A 12,467-nucleotide genomic window follows, 5' to 3' on the forward strand; every position below is an offset into this window, starting at 1 on the left:
TTCCCCCATTACACATTAAGTTGGGACTAATGAAAAACTTTGTGAAGGCCATGGACCAGGAAGGACAAGCTTTTGAGTACTTGAGAGCAAAGTTTCCCAGGTTGAGTGATGCTAAAGTCAAGGAAGGCATCTTTATTGGGCCTCAAATCCGTGAAATCGTAAATGATCCTGCTTTTGACATGATTTTAACAGGAAATGAAAAAAGAGCCTGGGAAGCCTTTAAGGGGGTTGTACATGGGTTTTTAGGTAACAAAAGAGATGATAACTTCACAGCATTGGTTAAAGAGCTTCTTCAAGCTTACCACCAACTTGGTCCTTAAAAATTCATTTTCTTCACTCTCATCTTAATTTCTTCCCACAAAACTGTGGAGCTGTGAGTGACGAACATGGAGAAAGATTCCATCAAGACATTGCCTTAATGGAACAGAGATATCAGGGCCGTTGGAATGAAGCAATGCTTGCAGACTACTGCTGGTCTGTGTGTAGGGATGCTCCAGAAGTGTTTTATAAAAGACAAGCTAAACGACAGCGATCTTACAATGAATCGGATGGACTTAATTGAAATTTGGTGGTACAAACTTCTTTTATTTGTCAAAACACTAAGAATAATATTTTTTTTATTAATTTTGTACTTAAAATATTCTAAAAGAAACATAACAATATTGTTTTATGTACTTTCACTTTTCACGTATAGTATAACTACTCTTTAAGATTAAGTACTGTGTATCTCAAAAACCAGAGCTAATAAAAATTTTTCATTGTTTTTTTCGTTTTTATCACCCCAAAATTAGTAGAAATTGACTAATTTAGTGTAGGAAACATTCAAAAATATTTTTTTGTTGTGTTGATGGCATTTTCGGTTCCGTTGTAGCCTGAATCTGTTGCGAAGTTGAATTCACATGAGCGAAGTCGGATGAATACTTATCGTGTTAATGGTTCTTTGATTTTATCGATTATTTTCTTCGTGATCTTGTTTAACATTAGGTATCTAGAGTTAATAATAAATTAAGGCGCCCATAAGCAAATGTAACGTAACGCCGTACCATTTCAGATCGTTGTGAGATGACACGGTTTGCTTCCGGAAGTATCGAGTTCGGACCGTTATTCGAACCTAACAAGATACGGAACAACTTCGCATACAACAGGCGAAAATACGCGAAATGTATAGTATATTCCAGGCAAATGATACATCCTGAATAATCCCGAAACACGCCAAATAGTTTTAGAAAGATGTATGTATAGAATATCGCTGGTATGATCACTTGGACCCCTTTCTCGTTGAAATTATTCTTCGGGTTTGTTCCGTGTGGTGTATTTTCATGCTCGGTGGGAATGAATTTCGCAACGTTTGGTACCAAATTCAGGTAATCAAGAACGGTATTTATATAGTAACAACATCGTACCTACACAGTAAGAAGTCATCTGAGTAGGATGGAACCGTTAACCGTAATCCAGCTCTGCTCTACACCACCTATTTCTTATATGAATGTACCTCTTTATATATCTTGTATCAGGTAAATCGTCAAAATTTCCGATACTGGAATGATTCTGATACCAATGTGTTACTCATCCAACGCTGGAAAGGTAGCTTTCCTAACATGAGTGCCCCTTGGGGTAACGTAAGGGTATGCGGTGCAGACCACACGGCGTACACCCAAAAGTTGTTGATGAACCGCCCTATCCCGCACCTATACGGGTAATGGGCGCGACATCTTCGACATATGATGTGTGGTAGAGGATGCTCGTGAGAGTCCTCGACGGTTACTCATCAAACGTTGGAAAGGGAACTTTCCTAACATGAGTTCTAGGGGGGAGGTGAGTGCCCGCTCGTGGCTGGAGGCTAGTGAGCCTCATCTCCAACTGGCGTTGGCCTCTTAGGGGCAGCGGCTCCGCTAGCGGGTAAAGGGATACGGGTTGCGGTTATCCATTCATGGGTGCATTGCAGCCCCATTCTGAGGCACTGGACGGCTTATGCTGTTCCGTGATCCTCGCCTGCCTCTGTACGGATCCAAGCGTTCGAGGTGTTGGGGCTCGCGGTCCTTCCGGGCTCTAGTATCCGAGTCTAGTCTTGGAGGGCACCAAGGCAGACGCTTGAGGTGTCGGAACCCGATTGGACGGAGCTACTAGTATCCGAGCTCAGGACACCGGCCGGCCACTTCCGGGACCATATTCCCAACTGATTTGGCATGGCTGGCGGGGGCAGGTGTGCGACGCGAGCACTCTCTGGCGAAACAAGAGCTTAGTTAACTTGTACGAACGTTCGGTCGAACGCTGCCGATGGTCTTGTCTCTCGGTTAGCCACACTAAGTAGATGTAAGGAAGCAATTCCGGGTTCGGTGAGCGGGAGGAAGCCCTGCGAAATCCTGTTGGTGTGGGGTGAGGGGCGGTACCCGCAAGGATTTCCCGAAAATCCATCCCTCCACGCTCGATCGCATCCAACGCCAGGGTGCGTCTGGGGGGCCTTACCGGCCCCCCAGCCCCCCCGGTGCGGTCGTAACTATGACTCTCTTGATCCTATATTCCTAGAGACCAAATGTTTGAGCAGAAATTTTCGGTAACAATATCATAAGATCGTTGTCTTTGGAAGCATACCTAAATGCTGAAAGATATTTTGATTTGCTGAATAATCAAGTTATGCCAAACATCAACAACGTCATCTAGTAAAATCTTTTATTATGGAATGGAGAAGTCTTTTGACATAATTGAGCCTTCTCAGTGTGTAGTATTACAGTTAGTTGATAGTCATTTTCCGGCTCAAAAGATTGGAAAGAGGGGTCTTACAGAATGACTACAAGATCTTCTGGATTCTTTTGTACGGAGAATTGAAATTAAAAGTCGATTAGGCGCAGCAAACTTTTGTTAATAATTTATGATAATATGATATTCTTCACAATGTAGAGGAGGAAACAGAAGCTCGTTAGTACCTTTGTATGCAAGTTGATCTGGCTCATTTCATGAAGTAAATTGATCTATTCGGTTTCACTTTTTGTTTCGTTGTGATGTTATTAGTTCAATAAAATGTCACTTGCTTATTACTCCTATTTTGAATTTCAGACATGTGAGCTATTGTGAAAGGAGATGGCTAACAAATGTGGAATGTGTTCCCCTGAAAACTAAAATTGACTATTTTTTCACAGTTTCAGTAGACTCGGCCCCGATTGAGCCAGACAGACAGCCGGAGCGAGACAGACAGCCAGGCATCCAACCGTGGCGTGGTGTACCAGTGACGAACAGTGACGTCACCAGCCAGTCTTACAACTAAATTGTCACGCGAGACAGGTTGTCAGGCATCCAACAGAGCGGCGAACCATTGTCTCGCGCAGAGCGTGCATCATAGTGGCGGGAGATTTGATCTGTGTAATAATTCAGAATAAGCGGGTAGTTAATACGTTATAAAAAAAAAGTTTTGTTGAGGAGTTGAACGCGGGACGTTTGGTATCGTAGCTTTTGAGTATAATCTCATCGCTAGCGAGGTATATTGAAAGTGAATGCGAATATTTGGTAGATATGGGTTGTGGTTGATAAGCGCGTACTGATAAGTTGGCTGTTATAAAAACAATCGTTCAACCTGACATTTTACAACCTGTAAACATTGAAATACGCTAAAACGATAGAGCCCCCTACCATGTTTCTCAAATAAAACACCCTGTACACACACACACACACACACATGTTGGGGAAATAGTCAAAAACGCACGAAAAACGTACGGAAAACGGTAACACGTAAAACGGTCACACGAAAAGAGGTCAAAAACGAATGAAAAACGGTCGAAAACATACGGAAAACGATCGAAAACGCACAAAAAACGGTTGAAAACGGTCGAAAACGCACAATAACGGTCAAAACACACGAAAAATACGGTCGCACGCAAAAACGATAGAGTCCCCCTACCTTTTGACGTATTTGAGACACCCTATACACACGGGAATCGTTCGCTGAACCGATACACCCTCTGACATTTTACACCCTATAAACATTGATTTGCACCCTGTATGACATGTTTTTTCCGCCTCATGTTTTTTTCTTTAATCCGATTCTTGATTATATCATTGTTTTTATAACAGCCAACTTATCAGTACGCGCTTATCAATCACAACCCATATCTACCAACTATTCGCATTCACTTTCAATATACCTCGCTAGCGATGAGATTATACTCAAAAGCTACGATACCAAACGTCCCGTGTTCAACTCCTCAACACAACTTTTTTTATATAACGTATTAACTACCCGCTTATTCTGAATTATTACACAGATCAAATCTCCCGCTACTATGATGCACGCTCTGCGCGTGACAATGGTTCGCCGCTCTATTGGATGCCTGACAACCTGTCTCGCGTGACAATTTAGTTGTAAGACTGGCTGGTGACGTCACTGTTCGTCACTGGTACACCACGCCACGGTTGGATGCCTGGCTGTCTGTCTCGCTCCGGCTGTCTGTCTGGCTCAATCGGGGCCGAGTCTACTAGTTTCGATTCAAATGGGGTAGGTATTAGGGAGGTTGGTTCCTACTGAAATGCACTATGTAGACTCGCCTCAACTTGTGAATATGCATAACTGTAGCAATCTTTCGATGCGACGGCTAGAAACCGACAAGTGGTGTTTTGGTTCGTATGGTTTCACGTATCAAAATGGTAGTGATAAAAATGCAACAGTACTCTGTTTCCATTACAGATTTGTGGTTACGGCTAATTCTTTTCTGCTACTTGTCAAATTTTCCAAAGTCTCCGGAAACAGTGCAGCTTCATTGGCTCATTGCGATTTTCTTTCACCTTTTTCACGACACCCAATCCAACAATCTTGTGCCCTGTACAAGTTTGCCCGGATCCTTTGCTGAATGTATGTCAGTTTCTTCCGGAAAACATAATGTTGGTTTTCCATAAGTTGTTTGACTCCCGTGATCCAATACCTCACGTTCATTTCTTATGAATGGACCTTTACAATAAGACATCAGTGGTTTTTTGTTATTTTCAAACTTCTCAGTGTGTTTTTCTGGGATTGCATAGAGTATTTCAAAAATTTTTGATATTTTTCATAAAAATATTGTTGCATCGAAAAATTGTATTCGTTTCGACGTTTCGCACGTAGAATAGGATAAATATGGAAAAATGTCATTCTATTGGATCTCTATTTGATTCATTACAAGTCTCACATTCACCTCCTTATATGTATACGGCCGGCCTAACGATAAATATTCACCGATATGAAGTGTGCAATAATTTTTAGTGAAGTTAAAAGTATTTAAAATATTTTTTATCGACTTTTTTTTGGGTAATTGTTACCTTCCACAATCTGAAAAAATATAAGAATTATAATGGAGAACTTTACACAAGTGTAGAAGGGCAAACTTTTTAGTTTACCCCGATAAGTTACTGTGTAAAAATCAAAGTATTTCTCGCAAAGAAAAATCTTCTATTTATCAGTAACTTGTCGTATTTCACAATTTTGCCTATCAAAAAAATTATTAAGAAATTATACTTATCTTTTACGTTTCGATATCAGTTTGTTGCCATTTCGCCACTATCCAAAGTTTTCTTCGAAATGGGTAGCCAAGTACGGTCTATTTCTAAGGAGCTATTCGAGATACAATTCTCTCCAGACATGAGAATATACGCTGATTCTTTTACCTTATGTCTCTTAGAATGAGGCTCATTGGTAATCTTTCTTGTCCTATTCCATTCCACCCGATGTTCACCGTCTGATTTTAAAATGTGTTCTGATAATTTTGATCCTGTCAATTGTCTATTTTTTATATAATCTCGATGTTCATTCTCACGCACTTTCAATGGTCTTGAGGTTTCACCAATGTAACTTTTACCACAAGAACAAGGTATTTTATAAATACAATTTTTTGTTTTTTCTTCAGAGTTGTTGGGTTTTGTATGTGTGAGTATAGATCTCAATGTATTTTTTGTTCTGAAAGTAGTTCTAACATCATATCTATTTCCAATTCGTCTTATTTTTTCAGATAGTCTTGGAATGTAAGGTATAACGTTAGTTGTAAAAGGTGTCGTTGGATGTTGAGTCAGTAATTGTTGAGTTGGATGTTGTTGAATTTGTGAAGCTGTTTGTATGTTCGTTTGGTTTTTAATTGACTCTTTATTTTCTATTGAATTTATCGTTGAATTTATGAAAGAATCTGGATAAGCGTTATCTTTCAAAACAGATTTAATTAATGATATTTCTTTATTGAGATTTTCAGTTGAATTGCATACCATTTTAGCTCTTTTGTAAAGGCAATTTATTATACCTTTTTTAACACTCGCATGATGATTTGATGTATAGTGGAGATATCTATTTGTATGTGTTTTCTTCCGATAAACATTTGTATCAAGTTGATCTGATGACTTCTCCAACATTACATCAAGGAAAGGGGGTCGACCATCTTGTTCAATCTCTATTGTGAATTTTATTGTCGGCTCCCTATCGTTGATATAATTCAAAAAAGTATTCAGGTCATCGTTGTTTCTATTCCAAATAGCAAAAATATCGTCAACGTATCTCCACCAAACTTTGGGACCATTCTGATAAGTTTCAACAAAAGATTCTTCAAAATACTCCATATATATGTTACTTAAGGTGGGAGATAAAGGGGAACCCATAGCCATGCCAAATTCTTGTTGATAGAAATCATCTCTATATTGAAAATAGGTTTTGTCTATACAGAATTTTAAAAATTCTAATATAGAATTAACATCCAACTTCGTTCGATGTTTTAAAGTTGAGTCATTTTCCAACCTGGATTTGACAATTTGAAGAGTTTTATCAACAGGAACATTCGTGAAAAGACTTTCAACATCAAAGCTCATCAGAACATCACCATCACTGAGTGTTATGTCTTTAAGTTTATCTATGAAATGGGTTGTATTTTTTAGGAAACTATTACTGTTTCCTGAAATTGGTTTCAGTATTTCCAAAAGGTATCTTGCTAATTTCTGACAGGGAGATGCAATGGAACTTACAATTGGTCTTAAAGGAACATTAAGTTTATGTATCATGTAGAAATGAGGAGGTTTACTTAAATGAGAAATCAGTTGAGTGCGTTCTGTTTTAGTTAGCATGTCTTTATATTTAGCCAATGTTCTATAAATTTTTTGTTCAATTGATTTTGTTGGATCATCCTTTAGTTTTTTGTAAACGTTTTTTGTTATATTATGTGTTCGGTATGTTGTGTTCGAAATCAACTGAGATAATTTATTTTCATAATCGAGGGTATCCATTATCACTGTGGCATTACCTTTATCAGCTGGAAGTATTTTGATATTAGTATCTAAACGAAGGGATGTTATTGTAATTCTCTCATACTTATTCAAGTTACTTCTAATATGATGGGGTCGTAACAAAATGTTTTTACATTCAGATCTGTAATCACCAGATATTTCAGGTGGTAAATTTAGGGCTGTTTCTTCTATAGCAGTAACTAATTCAAATGTTGGTACTATTTTTGGAGTTACTGAGAAATTCTGTCCTTTGCCCAGTAGTGATTTTTCATGAGTATTAAGAATTTTGGATGACAAGTTAATAACAGTTTTTTCTGTAAATTGTTGGTTATTTTCTTTATTACTGAGAAAACTTGTTTGTTTTTCTTCCAGTAGTTTTTTGAATTTATTTATGTGAGTTCTATTTCTACTTTGATTGAAAAAGTTGAAAGATTGTTGAATGCAATAATATAAATAGTGAAAATCATTGTGAATCAGATGTGTTCTTATGTATTGCTCCAAATCACATATATTCATTTCAAATGTTACCTTGTTTCGTCGGTGAAACTGAATTCTTTCTCGTACCATAGCATGACCAGCTCTAGCAATTATTCTTTCACATTGTGGACTTACATACGGCAACTTTAATCTGAGACCTTTAGGGATGATTTTGTTGTCCCTACATTTACAAAGGAATGTTAAACTGCTGTGGGAACCTGATAGTTTTTTGTATAAGTTCTCCAAAGTCTTGAAATCATTAACGCACTCCGGCCCATACCGTTCTCTTAAATATTCAACGAAAGTCATTTTTTGTGGAGGAAAAAATCAGTTTTTTATCGACCTTATTATAATGGAGAACTTTATACAAATGTAGAAGGGCAAACTTTTTAGTTTACCCCGATAAGTTACTGTGTAAAAATCAAAGTATTTTTCACAAAGAAAAATCTTCTATTTATCAGTAACTTGTCGTATTTCACAATTTTGCCTATCAAAAAAATTATTAGGAAATTATACTTATCTTTTACGTTTCGGAGGCCAAAATCTGCCTCCGTCTTCAGAAATGGATAAAAATTCGTATATATACGCAGTTATTCCTTTTTTTTTTTGAGAGCTTATTTCTTTACTTCTTCGACAGATGTCGAAGAAGTTTTGAAATATGAAATTATGTCAATGTTGTTGATTGACAACTGAAATATTCGATGTAATACAAGGTACTCTCCGATTTCACAACACAACAAAGTTTTTGTTTCGGGGTTGAAATTAGATGATTTTAATGTATTTCCACGTGTTAAAACCGAAAGTGACCATAAAAATTATATATTAGCTCTTGTTTTCAAGATATAGTATCATTATATTATATATATGTATATTGAGTTTTCAACAAATGAAATATTTCATCACCAACAGTTGGTACACATGTTTGTTTACATAACACCCCTCTCATCAGCTGTTCTTAAGTAGTAAACATAACCTATGTGAGTTTGTCAATTGTACGCACGTGGTTGCTATTGAAATTATCGTGTGAAGTTGATTTTTAAATTAATTTAAGTGCTGATCTGAAATGCCTCGAAAGTGTGTGAATTCTGTCGATAGCTTTTGCTATATATGTGGTGAAATAACATTTAAGGCTCAGAAACGTAAAATGACACCTAACGTTAAGACAGCCTATGAACATTATTTTGGTGTGAAAGTTGGGGACCAAGATAAATCATGGGCTCCTCATATATGTTGTAATTCTTGTTCCGTCATATTGCGAGAGTGGCTGAAAAATAAAAACCAGGCAATGGCTTTTGCAGTACCTATGGTTTGGCGTGAGCCTACCAATCATACAGACGACTATTTCTGCTTAACTCCTCCCATTAAGCAAGGTTTATCTATGAAGAAAAGAGAAACGGTTAAATACCCTAATCTCCCATCTGCTCTTCGGCCTGTACCACACTCAGACCCATCTCCACCCCAAAACTATGAAATTTTAGAGGAAGGTGATGAAGACTGTTTAGAAGGAGCAACCCATCCTTCTACATCCTATGACCCTGATTTTGAGGTAAGCGATAGGTCTAGTGATCCGCACAGAATTAGTCAAGCAGAGTTGAGTGACCTTATAAGAGATCTTCGCTTGTCTAAGGAAAAGGCTGAGCTGTTAGGGTCAAGACTACAACAGTGGAATCTTCTAAAACATGATGTGAAAATATCTCAGTACAGACAGCGTCAAGAAGATTTGCTTCCTTTTTTTGAGAAAAAAGAAAACCTCGTAGTTTGTTCTGATGTTAATGGTTTGATGGACTGCTTGAATTTGGATCACACTCCATCTGAATGGAGACTGTTTATAGACTCTTCAAAACTAAGCTTAAAAGCTGTACTTCTGCATAATGGAAATCAGCTACCCTCTATTCCTATGAGTCACGCAGTTCACATGAAGGAAACGTATATAAATATGAAAACACTTTTCCAATCAATCAAATATGAATAACACAAGTGGCACATCTGTGGTGATCTGAAAGTCATTGCTATACTCCTAGGAATGCAATTAGGGTTCACCAAGTACTGTTGTTTTTTGTGTCTGTGGGACAGTCGGGATAGAAAATCTCACTATAAAAAAATGAACTGGCCTACACGAGACCTAAACCCTAATGAGAAAAATGTAGTTTACGAGCCTCTTGTAGATCCTAAGGATGTTCTCCTTCCCCCATTATATATTAAGTTGGGACTAACGAAAAACTTTGTGAAGGCCATGGACCAGGAAGGACAAGCTTTTAAGTACTTGAGAGCAAAGTTTCCCAGGTTGAGTGATGCTAAAGTCAAGGAAGGCATCTTTATTGGGCCTCAAATCCGTGAAATCGTAAATGATCCTGCTTTTGACATGATTTTAACAGGAAATGAAAAAAGAGCCTGGGAAGCCTTCAAGGGGGTTGTACATGGGTTTTTAGGTAACAAAAGAGATGATAACTTCACAGCATTGGTTGAAGAGCTTCTTCAAGCTTACCACCAACTTGGATGCAACATTAATTTCTTCCCACAAAACTGTGGAGCTGTGAGTGACGAACATGGAGAAAGATTCCATCAAGACATTGCCTTAATGGAACAGAGATATCAGGGCCGTTGGAATGAAGCAATGCTTGCAGACTACTGCTGGTCTGTGTGTAGGGATGCTCCAGAAGTGTTTTATAAAAGACAAGCTAAACGACAGCGATCTTACAATGAATCGGATGGACTTAATTGAAATTTGGTGGTACAAACTTCTTTTATTTGTCAAAACACTAAGAATAATGTTTTTTTTTTTAATTTTGTACTTAAAATATTCTAAAAGAAACATAACAATATTGTTTTATGTACTTTCACTTTTCACGTATAGTATAACTACTCTTTAAGATTAAGTACTGTGTATCTCGAAAACCAGAGCTAATAAAAATTTTTCATTGTTATTTTCGTTTTTATCACCCCAAAATTAGTAGAAATTGACTAATTTAGTATAGGAAACATTCAAAAAATATTTTTTTGTTGTGTTGTGTATCAGTTTGTTGCCATTTCGCCAGTCTTTCATGATTTTGATCAGCCAATGAAAAAAGAAATTTTAAACCAATTTATATCTGCATTATTCAATGCCGGTTTCACCGTGGTAGCCATAGTAAGTGACATGGGTCCTACGAATATGAAATATTTCTCGGAAATGAATATTGCTCACTGTAGTATTCTGTTGTACTATTCAGTTGTAGTATTCTGTATCAATAAATGGATCGATGAGACATGAATGAGTAACCCCTGATGAAGTAACCGAAGGGAACGGGGACTATTCAGTTGTGTCTAGGCGGTCGGTTAGTGAACACGAGTTTTATTAAATATTACAGTGGCGACGAGTGGAAAACAATTAGGAGCATAAAAACGGTAAGGAATAATTGAATGAATTATTCACGTAGAAATGTAGAGAAAGGAACTTCCCGAGTTCAGAATGTGGTGTAAACAATAAAAGATATGTATACAGAAACCAAATCTGAATCGAACTACTCACGGAAAAGTATAATAATAATAAATTAAATACTTTAAACACCGACTGAGCGGGTAAATTAATTTCTACGTGACTAAGGGTCACATAACTGGACTGAATAGCTAATAGTTTGAATCATAATGATTCCCAAATTTCTGACATGTGAACGACTTGAAATTCAAAGGCTGTATATCTGAGGGGTCACTGACCTGAGTGAAAACTCGAACAGACAATATCTGAGGGGTCACTGACCTGAGTGAAAACTCGAACAGACACAATGTCTGAGGGGTCACTGACCTGAGTGAAAACTGTAACAGACACAATGTCTGAGGGGTCACTGACCTGAGTGAAAACTCGAACAGACACAATGTCTGAGGGGTCACTGACCTGAGTGAAAACTCTAACAGACACAATGTCTGAGGGGTCACTGACCTGAGTGAAAACTCGAACAGACACAATGTCTGAGGGGTCACTGACCTGAGTGAAAACTCTAACAGACACAATGTCTGAGGGTCACTGACCGGAATGAATTATTGCAGGTTAACCATGAATCCAACAACCACTTCAAGCTTGACCCAATTTGACGTCGAAGGTGACATCCGTTCAGTAGGTATTCGATGGGAGAAATGGAAAAGAGCCTTTCTTATCTACATTGAAGCTACTGGAATTGAGGACCCTTTGAAAAAGAGAGCTAACCTCCTACATCACGGTGGGTTTGGATTACAGGAGATATTCTATAACATACCAGGAGCAAACCTTACTGATCAAGAGAATGAAGCTAAGGCTTTCGATATAGCCATTACAAAACTGGATGAGTATTTTTCTCCCAAGCATAGTAAAGTATACGAGCGACACGTTTTTCGTCTTATGAAACAGGAAGAAGAAGAAGGATTTGAAAAATTCCTTCTCAGGCTAAGGAACCAGGCAGGAAAATGCAAGTTTGGAAACGTCGAGCTCAACCGAACTGCGGAAAAAAATATTAGCTGCAGGAGACGCCATCACTTTGGAAAAAGTCATCAATGAAGCTACATCACTGGAGATAGTCAGTCGGGAATTGGGAGGATTTGGCGAAATCTCTCCAAGTTCTTCAGGCCACAGCAACCAGGTGAATTCTTTAACGTCTATATTTAAGGGTAAAACCAAACAAATTAGTACTAGGTGTGGCCGTCATAATCATAGCGCAAGTGATCCAAAGTGTCCAGCGAGACGGCAAAAATGCAACAAATGCCATTTACCTGGACATTTTGCCCAATATTGTAAAACACGCGAGTTAGGCAATTTCAAA

This window comes from Leptinotarsa decemlineata, unplaced genomic scaffold (genome assembly GCF_025532065.1).
Source record: "Leptinotarsa decemlineata unplaced genomic scaffold, Ldec_3_MD MMD2_tig00004204_RagTag_RagTag, whole genome shotgun sequence".
In the NCBI taxonomy this organism is placed as follows: Eukaryota; Metazoa; Arthropoda; class Insecta; order Coleoptera; family Chrysomelidae; genus Leptinotarsa; species Leptinotarsa decemlineata.